Source organism: Papio anubis, chromosome 3, assembly GCF_008728515.1.
Source record: "Papio anubis isolate 15944 chromosome 3, Panubis1.0, whole genome shotgun sequence".
NCBI lineage: Eukaryota > Metazoa > Chordata > Mammalia > Primates > Cercopithecidae > Papio > Papio anubis.
Genome location: NC_044978.1, coordinates 17373101 through 17397976, shown reverse-complemented (window position 1 = coordinate 17397976; position 24876 = coordinate 17373101). Strand labels below are relative to the sequence as shown.

The 24876-nt window shown below is 33.0% G+C and overlaps 1 protein-coding gene across 2 annotated transcripts in view; it reads left to right on the top strand.

Annotated features, from left to right (window-relative positions):
• GALNTL6 (polypeptide N-acetylgalactosaminyltransferase like 6) overlaps positions 1-24876 on the top strand; it is a 1207198-nt gene that overhangs the window by 414237 nt on the left and 768085 nt on the right. The gene's annotated exons all lie outside the window — the stretch shown is intronic.

Sequence of the window (24876 nt, the reverse complement as noted above, 5' to 3'; positions counted from 1 at the left end):
TGTCTTTTCTATCTTCATCTTTGCTTGGACCAAGGGAAAACTGATCTACAAAAGAAATTGGTAATATCACAAGTTTTTAAGTACAAATTCTTTGTGTAATTAAAAAGCTTTTAAATAGTAGAATTTTTTTTTCACTGGAGGATATATGATAAATTTATACACTAAAATTTGTTATTTTTATACAATGCAGTATATCATAAAGACAAATGTATTAAAACATACATGTGTGTACACACACACTCAGGTACAGAGTCAAAATCAAATAACATCTGTGTATTTCATATATAGGACAAGAAAAAGGATCATTTGTGCCATTAAAGTCCAAGACTTTAATTTTGTGTTTACTCTATTATTTTTCTCTGTAGTTTTTACTGCCAGTGTATTTATCCTGAATCAAATACTGGTAAGTTTTGCCAGTGTTTGACCTTTATCTAAAAATTTAATTTTACTGTATGACTTTCTTCTTTCACTCAAAAATATTTCTGAGATTTATCTAGATCAATGTGTGAAATGTTGGTTCATTTTTACTGTTGTTAAATTTTCTGTAACATTGTCCTCTTGGTGGGCCTTTGAATAGTTTTAGTTGTTGTGTATAATGCTGCTATAAGTATTCTTGTGCATGGTTCTGGGGTAGAGACAATATTTTATTAAGGTACATATTTAATAGTAGATTTGTATGTCTAGAGAATGCACAGTTGAACTTTATTAGGGCATGACTAGCTGCCAAAATTGATACACCAATTTCATTTCAATCAGTAACGGATAGAATTCTCATTGCTGTACATCCTTGTGAATATTTGAAATTGTCTGACTTTTTCCCCAAATTTGGTGATATGAAATAGTCTCTCACTGTTACTTAGATTTGCATTTTATTAATGCAAACACATTAAAATGTGGTTGATATCTTTTTTATGCTTTTGGGCCATTTGTTCTTCCTTTTTGGTAAAGGTCCTATTCATTTCTGCTTCCATCTTTTGAATTATTTGCTCCACACAGTGTTCTTGATTTATTTTAAATTATATCCTTTGGTGGTTATATTTAGTGACAAGAACTTATCCTACATTTTGTAGACTATTTTAAAAAATCTCTTTGTGTATGGTTTAATGAATAGTTTTCAATTTTGAGACAGCCAAATTCAGCAATCATTTGTAAAAGATAGGTCATACTGATGTTCTACATTGTCTTTTAAAAATTTGATAATTTTGGCTGGGCACAGTGGCTCACACCTGTAATCCCAGCACACTGGGAGGCAGCGGAGGGAGGACTGCTTGAGCCCAGGAGTTTGAGAGCAGCCTGGGAAACATAGTGAGACCTCATCTCTACAATTAAAAATATATATGTATTCTTCCAGGTGTGGTGACATGTGCCTGTAGTCTCAGCTACATGGAAGGCTGAGGCAGGAGGATCACCTGAGCCTGGAATTCGAGGCTGCAGTGAGCTATCCAGCCTGGGCTGGAAACCCTGTCTCTAAATAAATAAATAAATAAATAAATAAATAAACAAACTTGATAATTTTACATTTTACATTTGGGTCTTAAATCCTCCTAGTGTTCATTTTTATATAATGTGAGGTAGGGATCCAATATTTATTTAGTTTTTATTCACTTAACCAATTATTAGCAACATTTATTAAGAAATTTGTCTTTCCTTCTACTGCTCTGAACTATTGACTCTATTATAAATTAAGTTCCCATATTTGTGTGTTCTCTTTCTGGGTTCTCAATCTTGTTCTGTGAGTAAAAATCCCTATGCTAATGCCACAATAGCTAATGTACTATATCTTTATTACAGCTATTAATAGCTGGTATAGCTTACCAAAAAAGAGCTACGTTCTTGCTCTTCTTTTTGTTGTCATTCTTACACTGTATTCTTCCTTAAAATTTTGTATTCAGTTTTAAATTTCACATTAACATACGAAGATACGCACAAAAAAGTGGGAATTTTTAAATTGTGTTTAGCCTATGGATGAATTAGGGGATTATTGATATTTTCCAATATAGAATAGTCTATTCTATGGTACAGTATTATATTTATTTGCTAATTCTTTATTATATTTAAGGATGGCTTTGTAATTTTGTTCTCAGATTATGTTTAGTATTAATCTTAGTAAACTAATATTATGTTGATTTTGTTCACATAATGATTATATTGAAATTCCTCATTGTTTGTAATTGTAATATAGAAATGTTAATAACTCTTAACACTGATATGAATTTAGAAAATGTTCTAAGCTTGTCTATTAATTCAAAACATTTACCAATAGTTTATTTTGGATTTTCAAAATGTAGACACTCATATTTGATAGTAATGACAGTGATTTAAAAATTTTTTTTTCTATCCTAGACCTGTAATTTTAGTTTTAGTTTTCTCCTATTATTATAATTGCTAAAAACTGCAGTGTAACATTGAATAGTTGGTAATAATGGCTACTTCTGGCATTTTATGATTCTCACAAAAGGAATTTAAGTGCTCATTTTGAGATTTTATCTGCCTGTCTATTGTTAGATCAATTTATCTAATGTAAATACATTTTATCATGTTTATTAACACAATACAAATACAGTATGCACTTTAACAAATACACTTATGTTATTTCTGAATCTGTTTTGCTGAGAGTTTGTGACTTTCTTTTAACCTGAAGGGGTGCTGATTCTATTAAAAGTTTTCTGTTCATTTGCATTTATTAATATAGATAAGATAAATTTTCTCCTTTAATCTGTTATTTGGGTAAATTATATCTGTTGCTTTTCTAACAGAAACGATATTTGTTATTCTAGACTAAATCATTCTTTTTTTAATAACTATATTTGATTTGTTAATATTTTGTTTGGCATTTTCAAATCTTTACCTATGAATTAATATTGGCCCCAAATTTTCTATTCTTATCAAGTCTTTGTCAAGTTTTGGTAACAGTATAATGACAGCTTCATAAAATGACTGTTTAATACTTGCTGTTTCTTATACTTCATAATTGTTTGTTGTAAACTAAAATTATTTCTTTAGTGATCATTATGGATTTTTTTATGGATGAAGCTCTGTTGACCTGAACTTTCCTTGGAGCATACATTTTTAACCACTTGGCTAACATTTTATGTAGTTAAAGTAGTAGTTGATTATCTATTTCTTCTGGAACTAATGGTATTCTTCTAGTAATTTGTCCATTATATCTAAATGTTTATATTTATTAACACAAATTTATTTACCTATTCTTATGTCCTCATAAGATTTTTGTAATGCCTGCGATGCTTAAATTTATATACTTTTTTCAGATTTTTTTTTCTACTTTCTTAATCTATTTCTACAAAAATTTTTCAGTTTTTTATTTGTTTGTTTGTTTGAGATGGAGTCTCACTCTGTTGCCCATGCTGGAGTGCAGTGGTGTGATCTCGGCTCACTGCAACCTCCACCTACCCTCAAGTGATTCTCCTGCCTCAGCCTCTCGAGGAGCTTGGACTAAAGGCATGCACACCACGCCTGGCTAATTTTTGTATTTTTAGTGGAGACAGGGTTCTACCGTGTTCGTCTGGCTGGTCTCGAACTTCTGACCTCTGGTGATCCGCCTAACTTGGCCTCCCAAAGTGCTTGGATTATAGGCATGAGCCATTGCCCCAGGCCAAAAATTTGTCACTTTTATGACTTACTTCAAAAGCCAGTTTTTGTCTCTGTTCATTTATTTTATTTTTCTCTAAATTTTTTCTGACTTTTAAAAAATTTTGTTTGCACTAACTTTTTTATTTTTCACTTTTAAAATTTCAACATTTAGTTTTGTTTCAGGGGATATGTGTGCAGGTTTGTTACAAGGGTATATTGCATGATGCTGAGGTCTGGAGTATGATGGAACCTGTTACTCCGGTTCTGAGCATAGTGCCCAGTCGGTAGTTTTTCAGTACTTGCCCACTCCACTCCTCATGCCCCGTAGTTCCTAGTATCTCCTATTCCCATCTTTTTGTGCAAGTATGCCCAGTGTTAACCCATAAATGGGTTAACTCCCACTTATAAGTAAGAATATGTAATATTTCATTTTCTGTTTCTGGGTTAATTTGCTTAGGATAATGACATCTAAGTGCATCCATGTTGCTGCAAAGGACATTATTTCATTCATCATTATGGCCGCATAGTATTCCATGGTATACTTAAAAATAAATTTATACCTCCTAATTTCAGTCATTTTTCTATTGTAGAATAAGCATTTGGGAAACTAAATTCCCCTCTAAATATTACTTTAACTACATTGCACTGCTCTGTGATCCAGTGTTCCACATTGTATTTGTTTTTCTTTCCATATGTTTTGGAATGTCTAGCCCACTTAAAAAGCACTGAAACTATCTTAAAATAACAAAATTCAGAAACTCTTTCCCAATGAAATCTCACTACTCTTTGTAAAAGTATATTAGCATGATAGGCAGCTTGCATTTCATTACATAATTTGTTAGTGTTTTCATTAATGTTGTTACATTTATGTTTTGTTCTGGTAATTACAGCTCTGTGGAATATTTGGTGATTTTTGAGATATCAGATACTTTATTTTATTTTGTTTTACTTTTAATTTTAGGGATACATTTGCAGGTTGATTCTATAGATAAATTGCAAGTTGTAGGAGTTTGGTGTACATGTTGCTTCATCACCTAGATAATAAACATAGTACTCAATAGGTATTTTTTTTTGATCCTCAATCTCCTCCTATCTTCATCCTCATGTAGGTCTTAGTGTCTATTGTTCCCTTCTTTGTCTATGTGTACTCAACGTTTAGTTCTTACTTATAATAAGAACATGCGATGTTTAGTTTCCTGTTCCTGCTTTAGTTCACTTAGGATAATGGTCTCCAGCTCCATCCATGTTGCTGCAAAAAAACATGATTTCGTCCTTTGTTATGGCTTACATAGTATTCCATGGTACATATTTACCACATTTTACTTATCCAGTCTACCACTGATTGGCACCTAAGTTGATTCCATGTCTTTGTTATTGTGCTGCAATGAACATACACATGCATGTGTCCTTATGGTAGAATGACTTCCTTTGGGTGTACACCCAATCATGGGATCACTGGGTTGAATGGCAGTTCAGTTTTAGGTTCTTTGAGTAATCTCCAAAATTCCACAATGGCTGAAGTAATTTATATCCCCATTAGCAGTGATTAGTGATCACTAATGATGAGTAACGTTGAACATTTTTTTTTTTCATTTGCTTGTTGGCTATTTGAAAAGTGTTCATATCCTTTGCCCACTTTTTAATGAGTTTGTGTATGTTTTGCTTGTTAAATTGTTTAAGTTCCTTATAGATTCTGGATATTAGACCTTTGTCAGATGCATAGTTTACAAATATTTTCTCCCATTATGTGTGTTGTCCGTTTACTGTGTCAATAGTTTTCTTTGCCGTGCAGAAGCTTTTTTGCTTGATTCAGTAGCATTTGTCAATTTTTGGTTTTGTTGCAGTTGTTTTTGATGTCTTCATCATGAAATATTTGCCAGAGCTTAAGTCTAAAATGGTATTTCCTAGGTTTTCTTCAAGGATTTTATAATTTTAGGTTTTACATTTGAGCCTTAATCCATCTTGAGCTGATTTTTGTATATGGTGTAAGGAAGGGGTCTAGTTTCAATCTTCTCTGTATGACTAGCCAGTTATCATAGCACCATTTATTAAGTAGGGAGTCCTTTCCCCATGCTTGTTTTTGTCAGCTTTGTCAAAGATCAGATAGTTTCAGGTGTATGGCTTTATATCTGGGCTCTCTATTCTGTTCCATTGGTCTATGTGTCTATTTTATACTAGTACCATGCTGTTTTTATTACTGTAGCCTTGTAACATTGTTTGAAGTCAGATACTGTGATGCCTCCAGCCTTGTTCTTTTTGTTTAGGATTGCTTTGGCTATTCAGGCTCTTTTTTGGTTTCATATGAATTTTAAAATAGCTTTTTTTAGTTCTGTGTTTAGTTTTATTTAGTTAGTGAAGAACGTCATTGGTAGTTCAATAGAAATAGCATTGAATCTGTAAACTGCTTTGGGCAGTATAGCATTTTAACAATATTCATCCTGCCTATCATGAACATGGAATGTTTTTCCATTTGTTTATTTCATCTATGATTTCTTTGAGCAACGTTTTGTAATTCTCATTGTAGAGATCTTTCACCTCCCTGGTTAGCTTTATTCCTAGGTATTTTATCTTTTTTATGGCTATTGTGGATAGGACTGCATTCTTAATTTAGCTCTCAGCTTGGATGTTGCTGGTGTATAGAAATGCTACTAGTTTTTCTACATTGATTTTGTATCCTGAAACTTTGCTGAAGTTGTTTATATGATCTAGGAGCCATTGGCAGAGAATGGGGTTTTCTAGTTACAAAATTATATTGACTGCAAACAGGAATAGTTTGAATTCCTCTCTTCGTATTTAGATGCTTTTTATTTCTTTCTCTTGCTCAATTGCTCTGACTAGGATTTCAGTACTATATTGAATAGGAGTGATGAGAGAGGGTATCCTTGTCTTGTGGCAGTTTTCAAGGGTGGTGCTTGCAGCTTTTGTCTGTTCTATATGATACTGGTTATGGGTTTGTCACAGATGGCTCTTATTATTTTGAGGTATGTCCTTTCGATGCCTAGTTTGTTGAGGATTTTTAATATGAAGGAAAGCTGAATTTTATTGAAAGCCTTTGCTGAATCTATTGATATGGTTATATAGTTTCTGTTTATAGTTCTCTTTATGTGATTAATCACATTTATTGATTTGCGTATGTTGAACCAACCTTGTAACCCAAGGATAAAGCTTACTTGATCATAATGGATTAGCATTTTGATGTGCTGCTGGGTTCAATTTGCTAGTATTTTATTAAGGATTTTGCATCTATGTTTATCAAAGATATTAGCCTATAATTTTCTTTTTTGTTTTGTCTCTCTACTGGTTTTGGTATCAGGATGATGCTGGTCTCATAGAATGAGTTAGGGAAGAATGTCTCCTACTCAATTTTTTGGAATAGTTTTAGTAAGAATGGTACCCGTTCTTCTTTACATGTCTGGTCGAATTTGACTGTGAATCCATCTGGACATGGGCTTTCCCTGGTTGGTAGCCTTTTTTCTTATTCCGTTTCAGAATGAATTATTGGTCTATTCACGATTTGAATTTATACCTGGTTCAGTTTTAATAGGCTGTATATTCCCAGAAATTTATCCGTTTCTTCTAGGTTTTCTAACTTGTGTGCATAGAGGTCTTTGTAGTAGTCTCTGGAGATTTTTTCTATTTCCGTGAGATTGTTTGTAATGTCAGCTTTGTCATTTCTGAATATGTTTATTTGGATATTCTGTTTTTGTCTTTATTGATCTTGCTAGTGTTCTATCTTATTTATTCTTTCAAATAACCAACTTCTGCTTTCATTGACCTTTTGTATGTTTTTTTATGTCTCAACTTCATTCAGTTCTACTCTGATTTTGGTTATTTCTTGTCTTTTGCTAGCTTTGGGGTTGGTTTGCTTTTGTTTTTCTATTTCCTCAAGGTGTGATGTTTGGTTGTTAATTTGAGATCTTTCTAACTTTTTTGTGTGAGTGTTTAGTATTATAAACTTTCCTCTTAATACTGCGTTGTGTGGTTAATTTTAGGATATGTGCTATGTGCTGATAAGAAAGTGTATTATTTTGATTTTGAGAGGTGAGTTCTATAAATATCTGTTAAGTCCATTTGATCACGTGTTGAGCTTAGAATGCTGAAAATAGATGACCAAACTCTTCTGTCTTATGAGGTTTCTGCTGAAAGGTCTGCTGTTAGCCTTCTAGGGCTCCACTTGTAGGTCACCTGCTTCTTCTCTTTAGCTGCATTTAATATTTTTGCTTTCATGTTGACCTTGGAGAATCTAATGAGTATGTATCTTGGGGTTCTCTGCATTTCCTGAATTTGAATGTTGGCCTCTTGTGTGAGGTTGGGGAAATTTTCATGAATGACATCCTCAAATATGTTTTTCAAGTTGCATACTTTCCTTTTTTTCCTGGGACACCAGTGAGTCATAGATTTGGTCTCTTGACATAATTCCATGTTTTTTGAAGTTTTTGTTTGTTGTTTTTTATTCATTTTTTATTTATTTTTGTCTGACTAAATTAGTTCAGAGGACCAGTCTTACAGCTCGGAGAGTCTTTCCTCAGTTTGGTCTCTTCTGCTGTTAATATTTGCAATTGTGTTGTAAAATTCTTGTTGTAGTGTGTCTTTCAGCTCTATCAGATCAGTTTGATTCTTTCTATAAATGGCTATTTTGTCTTTCAGTTCCTGATCCATTTTGTTGTAATCCTTAGATTTCTTGGATTGAGTTTTGAGTTCCTCCTTAATTTCCATAATCTTCCTTCCTATCCATATTCTGAATTCTATGTCTGTCATTTCAACCATTTTAACTGGTTAAGAATCCTTGCTGGGGAGCTACTGTGGTCATTTGGAGGAAAAAAAAAAAAAAAAAAAAGACACACTGGCTTTTTGAGTTGCCAGAGTTCTTGTGCTGGTTCTTTTTCATCTATGTGGGCTGATGTTCCTTTAACTGTGGTGTAATTTGATTATAATCAGTTTACTTTATTTCTGGAAATTTTCAGAGGGTCAAGGTTTTGTTATGGGTCTTTATTTGTAGCTGAATTCTTGTCTTAGTTTTACAGGGTGTGAGTTAGCAAAATATTTTTGCTATTGAAGTTTGGTCTGTGATCCAGTAGATGACTCTTAAGTGTAATGGCTAGTAGGCTGGTAGGCAGGCTTTACTCAGTCCTGAGGCTCTTCTGTGATTTCTCACATTTGTAGCCACCTTAGTTCCCTTCATTTACTTGAAATAATTGTTTTTAATAAATAGGTGGTATACATAGTGGAAGGCATGTTGTTAAACACTAGAGGTGAGTAATCAGAAAAACATGTTATTTCCACCTTTGAGGAAATGGAGATTTCTTGAATTAAGAAAAAAAAATGTAAAAGGAGCAATTGAAAGACAGACCTTAGGACCTTATGAGTAACATCAGGATTCTCTTCTGGCATATCTGTGCCCTTAGAGTTAAACCAAACTGTAAAGATTATTCACATTTATTAATGTTCAAAGAAATCCAGAGTTTTTATTATTTCATAATCTTACACCTCATTATTTTGGTGTTAGCATTGGCCAAACCAATTTATTGGTAGAAGAAGGGTATAAAACCCAGCATTGCAGGAGCAGGAAGGCTTCCAAAGTGAGGTAAACCAAATGTTAAGGAGTTAAGGCATATGCTAACATCAGTTAAGAGTTATGCTTTTATCCAGTTAACGCTGATTTCTCATTCTTATGAGTAGCCACTAACCTAGTCATACCTTAAGCATTGTATTCTTTTTTCTAACCTTATATTTTCTATGTGTAATGCCATTATAGTTCATTTAACTAGTTTTATGTTTTATGAGAATTTATTGATACTATATTTTATCTTTTAACAGTTTAACTGCACCTCTCAGTTGTAGATTATCACAAAATAGATTAGCATGTCCTTTAATCTTCATCAAATTATTAATAAAAGTTGAATGAAAAGAATTTCAATACAAATTCCTTTGATACAATATAAAAGAGAATGTACATTTAGATATTGATTCATTATTCAATATACATTGAGTATAATTATAGTAACTGAAGAGCTATCTAGTTGACATTTCTCCACATATAATTTTTTTTTTTTTTTTTTTTTTTTTTTTGAGACGGAGTCTCGCTCTGTCGCCCAGGCTGGAGTGCAGTGGGGCGATCTCAGCTCACTGCAAGCTCCGCCTCCTGGGTTTATGCCATTCTCCTGCCTCAGCCTCCTGAGTAGCTGGGACTATAGGTGCCCACCACCTCACTTGGCTAATTTTTTGTATTTTTAGTAGAGACTGGGTTTCACTGTGTTAGCTAGGATGGTCTTGATCTCCTGACCTCGTGATCTGCCCGTCTCAGCCTCCCAAAGTGCTGGGATTACAGGCTTGAGCCACTGCGCCTGGCCATAATTTTTTTTAAGTAACACATTTCTGAAATAAAAGTAAACTCTGCCTATGGCATTTTATGGAACTATAGATCTAACAAATTGTGCTGGGAGTTGAGAGGGGAAATGCAGTTGCTTAGATAACTGTTTTTTAAATATATGATGTTTCCTATTTATCGTAACTTCCTTTTATAAGTGGTAAAAACATACATTTTAAATAATCCGTTCAGAGGTATGTGTGTGTGTGATGTGTATGTGTTTTATAAAATCATCATATCACTGATACATATTTCTAGAAAGCATTTGTTTTTAGTTTTGAACTTTAAAATTTTGTTTTTAGTTTAACTCAAAATATTGTCACTGCATTTGACACTTGTTTTTGGATTAAAATATGAGTGAACTCAACATTTTTAAAAAGCTGGTTTAAACCCTTCTATATGATCTATTTTGTTGAAACAGTTTATACTCTCATCTAATCAATATATGTATTCCATGATAAGCCTCAGGAATTCCATGAAATTATGTCTTTTTACTACTTTGATTTGTCTTAATTAGTCATACTGGTAAGTTTGAATATCCGAGGCTTTATTGAGTCTTCTGTCATTTTATTCATTTACTAAATCAAGATATACTTTTAAATGCCAAATACGGCATCAAGTTCTGGAAGGAAATTTTAGAAAAAAAGTAACTACAGTGGTTCTTAAAAAGGATAAGGCATTGTGGGAGGAGCCCTCGCTGTTTATTGACACTGTGGCCATTCTGATGCAAACCACCAGTGTCTCCTGCCTAAACTATTTCAGTAAGTATCTTAATGGATCTTGCTCCAGAGCTCTTCAAATAAAAGTCAGAATGATCATCTGAACATATATAATCAGATCATTTCACTCCTCTGCTCAAATGCCTTCAAAGGCTGTTAATCATATTCAAAAATAAATCCAAGTTTATTCCACAACCCGTAAGGCCCAACATGATCTATACCTGACCCATGTCTCTGACCTCAACTCTTATTGATTTGTGTTCAGTTTCTCCACTGGCCACAATGGCCTCCTTGTTCTTCCACAAATGTACTAAACATGTTCCAGCAATTTTTCACTTCCTGCTCTTGCTGCTTTGAGCACTTTTCATACGTATCTTCACAAACCTACTTGCCCCTTCCTTAAAGTCACCAGATCATATGTCCCCAGTTTAGAAAGGCCTGCCAATCACCATATTATCATATGTGGACATAGTTACTCTTATTCACTCTCTATCCTTTTACTCTGCTTACAGTTTCTTTCTAGCAAGTATCTTCCTATCTATATTTACACAGGTGTATTTATGTTCAATGAATCAAAATATATGATTTCATGAAATATAACCACTTGTCCAAGGGCATTAAGTCACAAGATGGTCTTGAATCATTTGAACTGTGCTTTTGGAATAACAGCAATCCTACATTAGGAAAGTATCCTGAGAACCTGCCACAACATGGTTGTTTTCCTCTTTTGGAGATTGCTTCTCATTTCCTCTCAAATCTCATGATTGAAGTCACTAAGGGGTTTTACTAATTGCTGCAAATTGCCATAGCAAAACATTTAAAGTATATGCATTGAAACCCCATTCGAGAAGTGGGAATTTACCATGCTTTAAATGATTAACGATAGGCTTTCCTAAGTTCCTTTAAACAGCATCTCACTTCAGTGCTGATCAGGGACCTGTTTTGCTCCAAAATGTCTTTATTCTCCATAATTGAACGAGACTGTGAACTAAACAGAATGAGAAGCAGAAATGTGCACCATTTGGGTGAGACTAACTATGTTGCTTTCAGAAAGTAAAAATAGCAACCATTGCTATGGCTACAAAGGGTTTCTGGTCATCTTTTACTGAAGCCTCATGTCTCTTAAAAATATTATCTGGCACCCTTTTTATTACTATCCACAATGTCACATTATTTATTGTTAATAGTTGACTATAATTTAAACATGTAGGATGTGCTCTCAATAAATGTCATAAAGAGATTTGTTGGGAAGTGGTCAACTTTGGGGGGTATTACCAAAACAATATTCATTATTATTCATAAGGTTAAAATTAAATTTTAATGAAATATTTCCTTTGTCAGTCATTGAATAATAATGAAAATGTAAAATGGAAATGAAAAGAGACTGTGAGCATTCTGTTGAGATGTATCATTTAGCTGTCTAAAATTAGAACACAACTTAGCTGAAACTAAACTGAATGATAATTATTTGGAGGAAAAATCCCTTCAATCTTAAAATAAAAAACAGCAGTGTAGAAATATCTCAGGAGATTTATTAAACTGCAATCTGTTTATATTAAAAGATATAAATAATGCCAGCTTTTAAACAGAATTCAATTTAACTATTTGTTGCAAAACTCATAATATCTCTCTTTAGAAATATCAACTTCCTATGGGCAAGTATGCATAAGATTATTTTGCCTTATTTTTCCCATTAGTTAAAATGTGGTTGAATAATAGCAACTATCACAGATTTATTTGTTAATTAAACTTCCTGGGCTTTAGTGTTTGTCTTTCATATAGAATATGAAGGATATTTATATCGTCACATAACACTGATTGCTGTGCTTATATGACTGTAACTTGAAGCAACTATCATGTTTTCTCATGCCATCAAATCTATTCAATTGATACACAGTCTCTCAAAAAATTTTTCACAAGGGGATCTATATAAACATATTTCAAGTAGAGCTATGTCGCTTTGCTTCAGGATTTATATTACAAGACAAACATGTTGGGAGCTTCTCCCCCAAATCTTTTATCCTTTTATTGTATTTATGCTTTTGCAAAAATCCCTTTCATATGGTAGTAGTTGTGATTGCTAGATGTAAATGCCCCACATTTGTGAGGAGTCATATGAGTAGATTATAACCCTTGATCATGAAGAAACAAGAAAATATTCTGCTGAAGGAACACGGTATCTGGTAAGAGTCAAGAAGAAAAAGATCAGAAGCATCTAGTAAAGCAAAGGATTGGAATATAAATTATTGCACACACTAAGGTTAAACTGATTTTATGTCTGCCATTCATTTTCCTGAGGTCTTTTGCCCAATTTTATTTTTCCTAGGTTAACTCATTCCTGCATAGCTGTTAAATGAGGCCAAAATGTAAATTTATATTTTCTACCGATTTGCCACACAGAAAACTCTAATACCCACCGTACCTAATATTTTTACCTCAGCTCATGTGCTAATCTTTCTGCTAATAGTAGCTCTGCTCTTGAAATGCCATGAAGTTAGATTTGCCACTGTTGCCATGGACTTGATGGGAGGAGTTAAAGTCATCCTTACATTTAGAGTTATAGTTTACATACAAATGTAGCATGTATATAAACACGTTCTGGGAAGAAAAGTAAGAACTAAAATTAGAGAACAAATTTTTGATGACTGGGACTATGATGTCACCATTATGACATTAACAAAGTTTTGCAACATGTTAATGCTGTATTTACAGAGAGTCTCCCATGATTTGAGAGACGGTGATTCATTCAAGCCCAGATTATCATTAAAGCAAAGCATTGCATTTTAGACATAACTTTATAGAGATCCAAGTGAGTACTTGAACATCCTCCAAAATTCATATCCAAGATCTGGCACAAATTTGTCAGTGATGAGTTATGGGCCTTCTTGGCTCCATTACCTAATGAGTGCTATAGAGGAAATGTGTGTGTTTACCCACTAGAGAAGGAAAAGTGCCAGCTCCGGAGCCTGATGGCAACACTTTCGAGAGGCTGACTTCAGAGCCACAATGCCAGTTTGACTTGATGCTCTTTGCCTGAGTAGCAGTGGGTTTTGAGCAGCTTTCGTGCCAGACAAAAACAACTGTTCCTTCTGAGACTCTGCAATCACAAAAACATAACATAGAGGGTCCTCCGGAAAGCTAGAAACTCAGAACTGAGATCATACTAATTTAAAGGAAAATTTCTCTGCCAAAACATATGTATAATAGACTTGCATTGTTTATGAAACATAGATACTATAATAAGATGAAAAAATAAGATTTAATGGATAAAAATTTTAATACAGCGTTTGGTGTACTGATGTGAAATGACCAGGAGAGCAAAATAGAATTAGCATTACTAGGCATTTCATTTGATAATGATTTACCTTTCCATGATGACCAACTGAGCCTTAGGGATCCAATTTTATTATTGGACTAGAATAACTAGATTAAATTAATTGACATTAACCCAGATAGCAATCTAATAGTATTTGGTCATGGATAATAATTGTGATACCAATATTATGAGTAGTATCCCTTTATGCATATTTTTTTTTGTTTTAAGAAATAATAATCATTTAATAATAACTTTTGAAATTGTGGCAAAAGTTTACAAAGAAATTATTATATTGATATTTAATTTTAGTGATTATTTTATAATAGAAATACATGTATGCAACTTCATAAAATACTTTATAAAACTTCTGGCAAATACACCACAAATATTTTTATAACCTAAACAAAAGCATTAAATGCATTATCCAAAATTGGGATGTCAGTGTCACACTTACAGCAAAAATCTAGTATGGTTTACCACAAATCCTTTACTTTCTTACATACTGCTTTCATGTTTCTCACAAAAACTCTATGAGGTGTAAAAGGTCAAATATTAATCCTATTTTAACATGAGAACAAATTCAGAAAATTCATGTTTTAAGTTACATATATATGAAGCCAGGTGATTTATTTTTTTATATATATATATATATATATATATATATATATATAGAGAACAAATTTTTTAGAGATATATAAATAAAGAACAAATAATATATATTGTATATTATATATTTATATATTATATAATATATATTTATATATATAAATTTTAGCTATTTAAGAAGCCTTGCTGGGGAACTACTGTGGTCATTTGGAGGAAAAAAAAAAAAAGACACACTGGCTTTTTGAGTTACCTGAGTTCTTGTGCTGGTTCTTTTTCATCTGTGTGGGCTGATGTTCCTTTAACTGTGGTGTAATTTGATTATAATCAGTTTACTTTATTTCTGGAAATTTTCAGAGGGTCAAGGTTTATATATTATATATATTTATATATTATATATTAAATATATATAGATATATGTATTTATATAATTTATCATTTACATACACAGTCAAATTAATGCCAGTACTGTAACTTTAATGAGTTCTGGGGTAACCCTGTTTTTATATACTGCTTTCTTATTTAATGAGTTCTGGGTAACCCTGTTTTTATATACTGCTTTCTACTTATCTTTTTATTGACTTTTCCCACTTTCAGTATTTTCACTAATTCAGGTTACATTCATAACACATGTAATCCGAACTTCCCTGTGCCTCACAGGGAAGTATATAGAGAGATTTATTGTAAGAAATTGGCTTACATGATTGTGAGGGTTTGGTTAAGTCCAAAATCTGATGGTGGAGGTTGGCAGGCAGGAGACCCAGGGAAGAGTTATAGCTTGAGTTTACAGGTAGTTTGATAGCAAAATTCCTTTTTGCATAGGGAGGTTAGTCTTTGTTTTATTAAAGCCTTTGACTGATTAGATAAAGCCCACCCACATTAAGGTGGGTGGAGAGTAATTTGCTTTACCTAAAGTCCACCAATTTAAATGTCAATCTCATCTAAAGGAACTCTTTCACAAAAACATCCAGAATATTGTTTGAGCATCCATTTTAGAACTAGGGCTCAGCCAAGTTGACACATAAAATTAACCATCACAAGTTTCTACCAAACCTGAACAGATTCAAAAGTTAATTCTCTGTGGGCCAGGGAAAGCCTGCATATCAGGCTGGCACATCCTGAATAAGTTAGCTAACTCCTCCCTACATCTAGTCCTGAGAGATCATTAGCCTTTGAAATGATCAATTCTAGGACAGAGGGGCTTCCTAATGATATCCAATAAGCGATTAGCAACTTAATGACCTCTCACCAATTCAGGTATTGCTACCAAGAAAGAACAGGTGAACCTGGATTCCAAGAGAAAGCAAAACCAAGAGCAAAAAGGAACAGAATATTCACCTCCTGCAGCCAACAGCCAGAGAGGGATACTAGATAGGCACTCAGAAGAGTTTAAACCTGGTGAAACACAACTTCAGGAGCATCATGAAGACACCCCTAACAGTCACCCTAACAACACCAGCCAAAACGCATCCTAAAATTATCAATGAAACTATAAAAAAAAAAGACTCTCTGGAACTAAAAATGTAGCTTTAGATTTATAGAATTTATAGCAAGTATAGAAGCAGATGATCACTCTGGAAAGACAAATTAGTGAATAGGAAGATTAAGGGTAGAGATATGTCAAATCAATGCAGAAATTTAGAGACATAAATTAGAGACAGAAAGGCTAAAACTGAATAGATGCATGAATCTAAAGTAAAATGAAAAAGAGACAATAATTAAACAAATACAAAAAGAAAGTATCATGGATATCAAGAAAGATTTCAGCCCAAAGATTGAAAGCATGACAGAAAATATTGATTTTAAAAAGACACAGCTAAGCAGATGCTAGTTAAATTTTTGAGTTTAGGATACAGTCATCTTTTTCAAGGCTCTTGGCAGAAATAAATTATGTATAAAGGAAACATAATCTGGCATTAAAATCTACATCTACAACTCTGGGAATTAGGAGAGAATGTATATACCATTCAACATATCCAAGGTTGAAAGACAGAATATATTATCCACTTACCTCTTCTGAATAAAATATTCTGCAAAGAATTCTAACCAAGGAAAAAAATAAGTGAGAATAAAAATCTGCAGGATAGGGAATTTTTTTTTTTGAATTGTGGACTGTATATAGCTAAAGATAAAGAAATTTAGATAAAGAGAGGATGGGAAAAGCTTTATGTTTTCTCTAGATAGGCAGTTTTTAAGTAAAAATGATATATTAAAGGAAAACACGATAATATTAAGAGTTTAAAATAGCACGTCATCTTATAAGGGATGGAGAGCTTTTTAGAGTAGTACTGTTCTAATGGTATCTTGTGAGACAAGGATGTAGTATGGGAAAGAAGAAGATTTCTCAATGTAACATCATCTTAGAAGCAGTGCCACAGTGGGAGGAAGTCCTTGGTATCTTATGTTGATGTAAAAGTAGAAAAGTGGGCATATGGTTATGAATGCCAGAAATAGGATAGCAATGAAAGATTAAGGGAAGCAACACTAAATAATATAAGGAGGGGCATCATGTACTAATAAAGGAAAACACAACATTTCCTATGATTTTGAAACCACACGAAGTTGGTAAAATCCAACAATTTTTGATCTACAAAAGCTGCACTTTTCTGAAGTTCAAGCTAATATTTATGCTTTGTATGATCATAAAAGTCTAAAAAATGTTTGGGATGACAAAAAGACAGGTTGGTAATAAAATGATAAGCATTATTTTATTTATATTCATTACATGTAATCAGAATAAAGATGTTGTATTTTAAATTTTAAATTTAAAATGGCAGTAAACAATGTAAAACCATGGGATATGTCATAGAATTTGGAAAAATGAAGAAATTAATGTGGGGTAGTGTGATCAGAGAAAGCATTCCAGTGAGGAATTAAATTAAGCCTAAAAAATGACTGGAAGAAGAAAGACATTCCTGGATTGGGGGTGAGAAAGACCTAAGCAAAAAGAAGGAGAAACCTGTTTTAAATGTTGAGTTGGATTATCATAAGGATGTCATGACCAATGTAAAGACGAGGAATGTCATAGACTAGTAAGATAGTTGACTCCCATATGAAAGTCTGCTTTAGATCGAGATAGTCCATTTCACAATGACAATCATTTAGGCAGTCTAAAAAGGAGAAAAGACAATAGTGTGTAAGCCCTGCTATTCTTTTACACATAGCTAATACTGAATAGCAACCAGTATAATGGGTGGCATTTCTGAAGTGAGACATCTCATGTCATTCTGCAAGCTTGTATGTGACTAGAAGGTCACATTGTGATGGCAATAGATGTTCACATCAATTCCTTTTCTCTGGGACTCCAAGAATATAATATAATCAGCACATCAAATATATTTCAAATGTCATTTTCATGAAGCATAGTTATCAATGAAATACATGTCACTAAACATGATTATTTTCTGGCTTTCTTTAAATTGTTTGTTAATTTGTTTTAGAAGCTAGAAGAGATAATTACTGTAGGCATTAAAATGAAGACGTGTATTATTGGTGAAGAGCCCTTTAATTATTTGAATGAGTTTCTGTTTAATGAACTTAGGAGCAAAACACTGATGGGCACTAAAATATGGTTACACCTGCAGATCACCTAACTGAAAATTCTAAATGGCCAATCAGGCAAAGAAAATCAACAAGTACAATTACAAAATACAGATTAATCAAAGAATCTTACTACTACTGATAGTGTAGAGTTTTTGATAGGAAATTAACATTCTGCTAAACACGGCTACTATTAATTTACATAGAATCATAGCTGGATTCACACAGAAAGGAATGCTACCTCGTAATGAGGAACCTTTCATTTGTGCTGAAAAATTTCAAGAATGAGAAGTGCCAAAATTAGAACAACTCACACTAAAGGAAAATGAGTATGTATGCCTCAATATAAGTAAAACAAAAAATAGTGTATATGATAAATTAGATATTAATAAAGAAGGAGGCCATCTTTTAACTCAGTTCTGCCTTTGAAATTCTAATGATACATGTCATTTTGCTTTGTTTTCTGCACTTGCTTTTTGTCCTGCTACAGAAAACCATTTTCCTCTCAGCTTTTAGAAGTTTAAACACACACATTCCACTCCCACGTGTCACACACCCATGCCCACAGACTCATACACAGGAACTGGAAATCTTTGCTTTTCATTACCCACTTAACATTGTCCCTTCTTTCATAAAGCGTAACATAATGTTTTATGTATAGAACAGGAGAATAATAAAGAAATCAGAAGAAGAGTAATGATAGTATAAAGAGCTTACAGTCAATTTGTTCTACAAACTTGCTTTTAAACAGACATACATTTTAGCACTGGTTTTCAGTTCCACAAGAGAAGACATAAATATTATCAACTCCACATAAGTCTGGCATCTGTTAAATTATTCAAATGGCTTAATAATTATTAACTAAGGTATTGTCTAACCTTCAACTTCCGTTTTAAACTTTCCCCCTGTTTCAGATGGGATAATAGGGTAGTTGTATATTCATTTATGTGTTTATTTTCTTGATCAGCTTTGGAAGTTATTCGGTTATTTACTAAAATTTATTAAACTAAATTATAACTAAAATGGATGGCAGAAGTTCAAACACAGTAGAAATGAATTTGTTCTTATAAGACATCCCCAAACAGCTGTGCTGTAGGGGTTTGTGTCCTTAAGAGATAATTTTATATTTTAAACAATTCTTTAATGTCACAAGGGACTATAATATTCATTTTTCCCAGAAAATTGATATTTGAATTGCAAAAATTCTGCAAATATACAATTATGCTATCTCTGACAAAAATGCTTAGAATACAGCTTAATTTAGTCCTCACTTACTTGATAGCCCTCCAGCGCTTCAAATTATTAGAGTTACCACAATTTGGTTTGTAGGTTTCATTGACATTTATTTTTCAAATCACTGTGCTGATAAGTAGACAGAAAAATCATTGGTAGAGCCTGTTCATTTAGTTGAAGAAGCTATACTTGATACAGAAATATCAAATATAGAAAGTAAATATTTTTCAATGTATGCTATTTTTGACTATGGGAAATCAGTGCCCCTAACTTCCAGATATACCATAACTTGAGCCTTTTTTCCAATTAATAACTAGTAACCTCTAAATGCTTTTAATAACTATTACCTCTTTTCTTTCTCTTCTTCTTTAGTTTTCTCTTTTGCCGCATATTATGATCTTATTTCTACTCTCAATAAATGTGTGCATATGTATATTCATATATATACACATACAGTGACTACATTGAAAATATATACACCAAACCTTAGCAGTGAGTTAATCTGAATAATCATGGGACTATGGGTTGTTTTTATGTTATTCTGTGTGCTTTGGTTTTTTTTTTTCAGGTGTTCTCTAATAACTATATTTTATTTTTATAATAGAAATTATAAATATACTGTATATTTATTTTAAATTAAAAAGAAAATGAAGCTAGTAGGAAATCAGAGTAGGCAATTAAAAAGAAGGAAGGGGGAGGATGATGTTAGTTTTTAAATATTAGTTTAAAAATTTTAAATATTAGTTTAAAAATGAACAATGTCCATTTTTAAACTAATATTTCAGCATCTGCTATTTTCAGGCATTGTGTTAGTCCAGATAATTGTAGTGCATTCTTCCAGTTCTATGCATGTCACATATTTGTGGAATATTTTTACAACATGGAAATCATAAGGTGTATGTTGATTTAAAAAGTGCTTTTACTTTATAATATGTTGTGCACATTTAAATATATATCTCACATCTTTCTAAATCCGCAATCTTCATGAAAATCACCATCATCTCCCTGACTTTTCAAGCCAAAGATTTGCCCTTCATTTCATTTTTTCTTCTTCTATTTCACCTGTAAATCCAATCCAGCAGCAACGATCATCATCTCTACCTATAACTACATAGTAAATGTATAATTTTTTTTCATTTCCATTGATACCACTCCAGACTCCGTCATTGTTCACTTGAAATTCTAGAATAGCCTCCTGTCTCATTTTAAACCTGACTCTATAAACCATTATTTTCACCGTGACCAGAAAGATATATTCAAACCATAACTCAAACTATGTTAGTTCCCCCAGTTAAATCATTTCAACTGAACGTATAATTGAAACAAATGTGTATAGAATCCAAACTTCTTAACCTGACTTTAAACCTTACAAAATCTGACCTTGCAATTTCTTTGATCTCCTGTTTTACAATTCTCCCTTTCCCACTCAGAATGCTAAATTCTAGCTGCATAGACCTGTGTCAATTCCTCAAACTGTTCTTTCCCAATTTTTGTCTTTCCGCTGACTCTTTTCTCTACCCAGAATATTTTCCCAATCTCCCTATCTGTCCTATCTTGTTATCCAGCTTCTAGCCAAACTGTCACTATCATGTTATTTCTCTTCAGAGCACTTGTTGCCAACTGACACTTTTCTAGTAGACATTAATGAATAGATTGATTAGATAGAGTGTTGCTTTCCTCACACTAGAACATACTCTCTGTGAAGGCAGTGACCAATTTGCTTCATTTACCTCTATATTCCCAGAGATAAAATACTGCTGTTCTCATGGTAAGGTTCAGAAAACATTCTAAAGCACACTCTGTTCTGCTATGTTGCAAAGTTAGAGTTCTGTTCGCCTTAGCACTGCCAGCTCACGTGCAATAGGTAAGTAGGGAAATGATGTCAGCATAATGCAGAAGTAATGTCTGTTTGTTCCAATTTTTTTTTTCCTAGAGGATTAATATTTTAAGTAAATAGGGTAAGCTTTCACGAAATTAAAGATAAAGTCCAGAAATATATGAAATTCTTACTTAAAAATTATAATCCTAAAGCAGTATCTTTATTTAAAAAAATGGCTTGTATAGTGGCATCAAAGATTGCTACACTTTGCACTCATTGGCTATCTGAAAGAATATAGATGACATAGTTGTAAATATAGCACTGTCTCCCTCCAAACTTAAAAATAATTGACTACTCAATTTTTACCTTTCATGAAATTGGTCTTTATTGTAGTGTATGTCTCCAAGCCTGTACATTTTGAAGAAGGAAGCATGAGCTGCAAGACTTTAGTCGGTCAAGAATTGACTGTTGTTGCTTGCAAATGGTGGCAGCAATTTAACTGTGGCAGGAATTTTATTAAGAATGTTATTCTTTGGTTTGTGCCCTAGCTACAAAATTCCATAGGTTTTGAGTAGTCTTTCAGAGTCCTACTGTTTCCTATTTATTGAGTAGGTTTGTAGAAAGCGGAAGTGTTTAGTAATGGCATTTCAGCAGAAATACTTGAACTTAATAGTGCTCATTTGTGCAAGATTGACTATGTTCAGTACAAAGATATGAAAAAGAAAAATAGTAAAAAGGAAATTAGGTCTTTCTTCTGTCTCCTTCAGCCTGAAATGTATAACCTAGCAGGAGACTTTCCCTTTTAGAATATTACCACACACTAATTTACACAAAAGGTATGCAGAGAAGCCTATCTGATATCATTTAGTAATATATGTACTGTTGATTTCCTAATAAGATCATGCCTAACATAAGGTATCTTCATATAGTTTATGCTCTATCGATTCATATATTCATTTACTTAACAAATATTTACTGATCACCACCACCACCCTTACCCCAGATCCAGGCCCTGTGTAACATTCTCAGTATTTAGTCACGAACAAGAGAGTTTCTACCTTTAAGGAGCTTTAAAGTTTAAATTCTCTTTTATCATTTTAGCTCTGAATCAATGCACTTTCCTTGCCTCAGGAATGTACTGGACAAAAAGCATTTCTTAAATGTCTTATTGACTTGATGTATAGCTACTTAGTACATCTTCATTGGAAAGACTTATTTGACACTAAGCCTACAATTATTTGTGATGCCAAGTACAAAATGGTCTTCTCTTTATATTGTTGCTTTGGGGAGTACTGCCTTCACTCCCATGCTTTTTCATTGGTATGTTATTTTTATAGGTTATTCATTGTCTTTGCATTCTGAAGTTGCACACAAACATGTTTAGGTCTAGATATGGTTTTATCTGATCTTCAGATTAGCTTATGTTCATGTGTGAGACAATGTTTTTCATTAATTGATGTGAGAATTATGTTTTTCATTAATTCTGAGAAGCCCTCCTACATCACCACTTCAATTACTATTGTCCTCCATTCATTTCCTTCTGAAATTCCAGTTTCCATATCTCAGGTCTCATATAGAGATTTGTAGTTGTTTGAAATCTGCTTTTAAATTTTCTTTTATTTCAGCAGTTTTCAGGGAACAGGTGGTTTTTGTTTACACAGATAAGTTCCTTAGTAGTGATTTCTGAGATTCTGGTGCACCCATCACCTGACCAGTGTACATTGAACCCAATGTGTAGTCTTTTATCTCTCACCTCCATCCCATCATTCCTTTTGTATCCCCAAAGTCCATTATATCATTCTTATGCCTCGGAGTCCTAATAACTTAGCTCTCTACTTATAAGTGAGAACATACAACATTTGATCTTCCATTTGAGTTACTTCACTTAGAATAATGGTCTCCAACTCCATCCGGGTTACTGTGAATGTCATTATTTCATTCTTTTTTATGACTGAGTAGTATTCCATCATATATATATACACACACATATATATGCACACATATATACACACACATATATATACACACATATATACATATATATGTGTATATATGCCACATATTCTTTATCTACTTGTTGGTTGATGGGCATTTAAACTGGTTCCATATTTTTACAGTTGTGAAGTGAGCTACTATAAAGATGCGTGTTTACGTGGCATATGTAAGTCTTTTATATATAACGACTTCTTTTCTTCTGGGTAGAGACCCAGGAGTCAATTACTGGATCAAATGGTAGTTCTACTTTTAGTACTTTAAGGAATCTCCGTACTGTTTTCCATAGTGGTTGTATTAGTTTATATTCCCACCAACAGTGTAAAAGTGTTCTCTTTTCACCACATCCATGCCAACATCTATTATTTTAAATTTTTAAAATTATGGCCATTCTTGCAGGAGTAAAGTGTTATGTCATTGTAGTTTTCATTTTCATTACCCTAATAATTAATGATGTTGAGTATTTTTTAATGTTTGTCAGCCATTCGTATATCTTCTTTAGATAATTTTCTATTCATGTCCTTTGCCCACTTTTTGATGGGGTTATTATTATTAATATTTTTTTCTTGCTGATTTGTTGGAGTTTCTTGTAAATTCTGGATATTAGTTCTTTGTCGAATGCACAGTTTGTGAAGATTTTCTCCCACTCTGTGGGTTATCTGTTCACTCTGCTGATTATTTCTTTTGCTATGCAGAAGCTTTTGAGTTTAATTAAGTTCCATCCATTTATTTTTGTTTTTGTTGTTTGCTGTTGGGTTCTTGGTCATGAACTCTTTGCCTAACCCAAAGTCTAGAAGAGCTTTTCCGATGTTATCATTTAGAATGTTTGTGGTTTCAGGCCTTATATTTAAGTCTTTGATCCATCTTGAGTTTATTTTTGTACAAGGTAAGAGAGGAGGATTGAGTTTCATTCTTCTACATGTGCTTTGCCAATTATCACAGCACTATTTGTTGACTATGGTATCCTTTCCCTACTTTATGTTTCTGTTTGCTGTGTCAAAGATCATTTGGGTGTATTTGGGTTTATTTCTGGGCTCTTTATGCTGTTCCATTGGTCCACATGCCTATTTTTATACGAGTACCATGCTATTTTGGTAACTATAACCAAAGTGATGTAATGCCTCCAGATTTGTTCTTTTTGCTTAGTCTTACTTTGGCTATGTGGGCTTTTGCCCTTTTTTGGTTCCATATGAATTTTAGGATTGTTTTTTCTAGTTCTGTGAAGAATGATGATGGCACTTTGATGAGAATTGCATTGAATCTGTAGATTGCTTTTGCCAGTATGGTCATTTTCACAATATCGATTCTATCCATCCATGAGCATGGAATGTGTTACCATTTATTTGTGTCATCTATGATTTCTTTCGGCAGTATTTTGTGGATTTCCATGTAGAGATCTTTCACTTCCTTGCTTAAGTATATTCTTAAGTATTTTATTTATGTATTTATTTTTGCAGTTATTATAAAAGGGATTGTGTTCTTGATTTGATTCTCAGCTTGGTAGCTGTTGGTGTATAGCAGTACTATTGATTTGTGTACATTGATTTTGTATCCTGAAATGTTACTGAATTTATTTATCAGTTCTAAGAGCTTTTTGGATGACTATTTATGAACTTCTAGGTATACAATCATATCTTTGGCAAACAGCAACAGTTTGACTTCCATTTTACTGATGTGGATACCTTTCTTTCTTTCT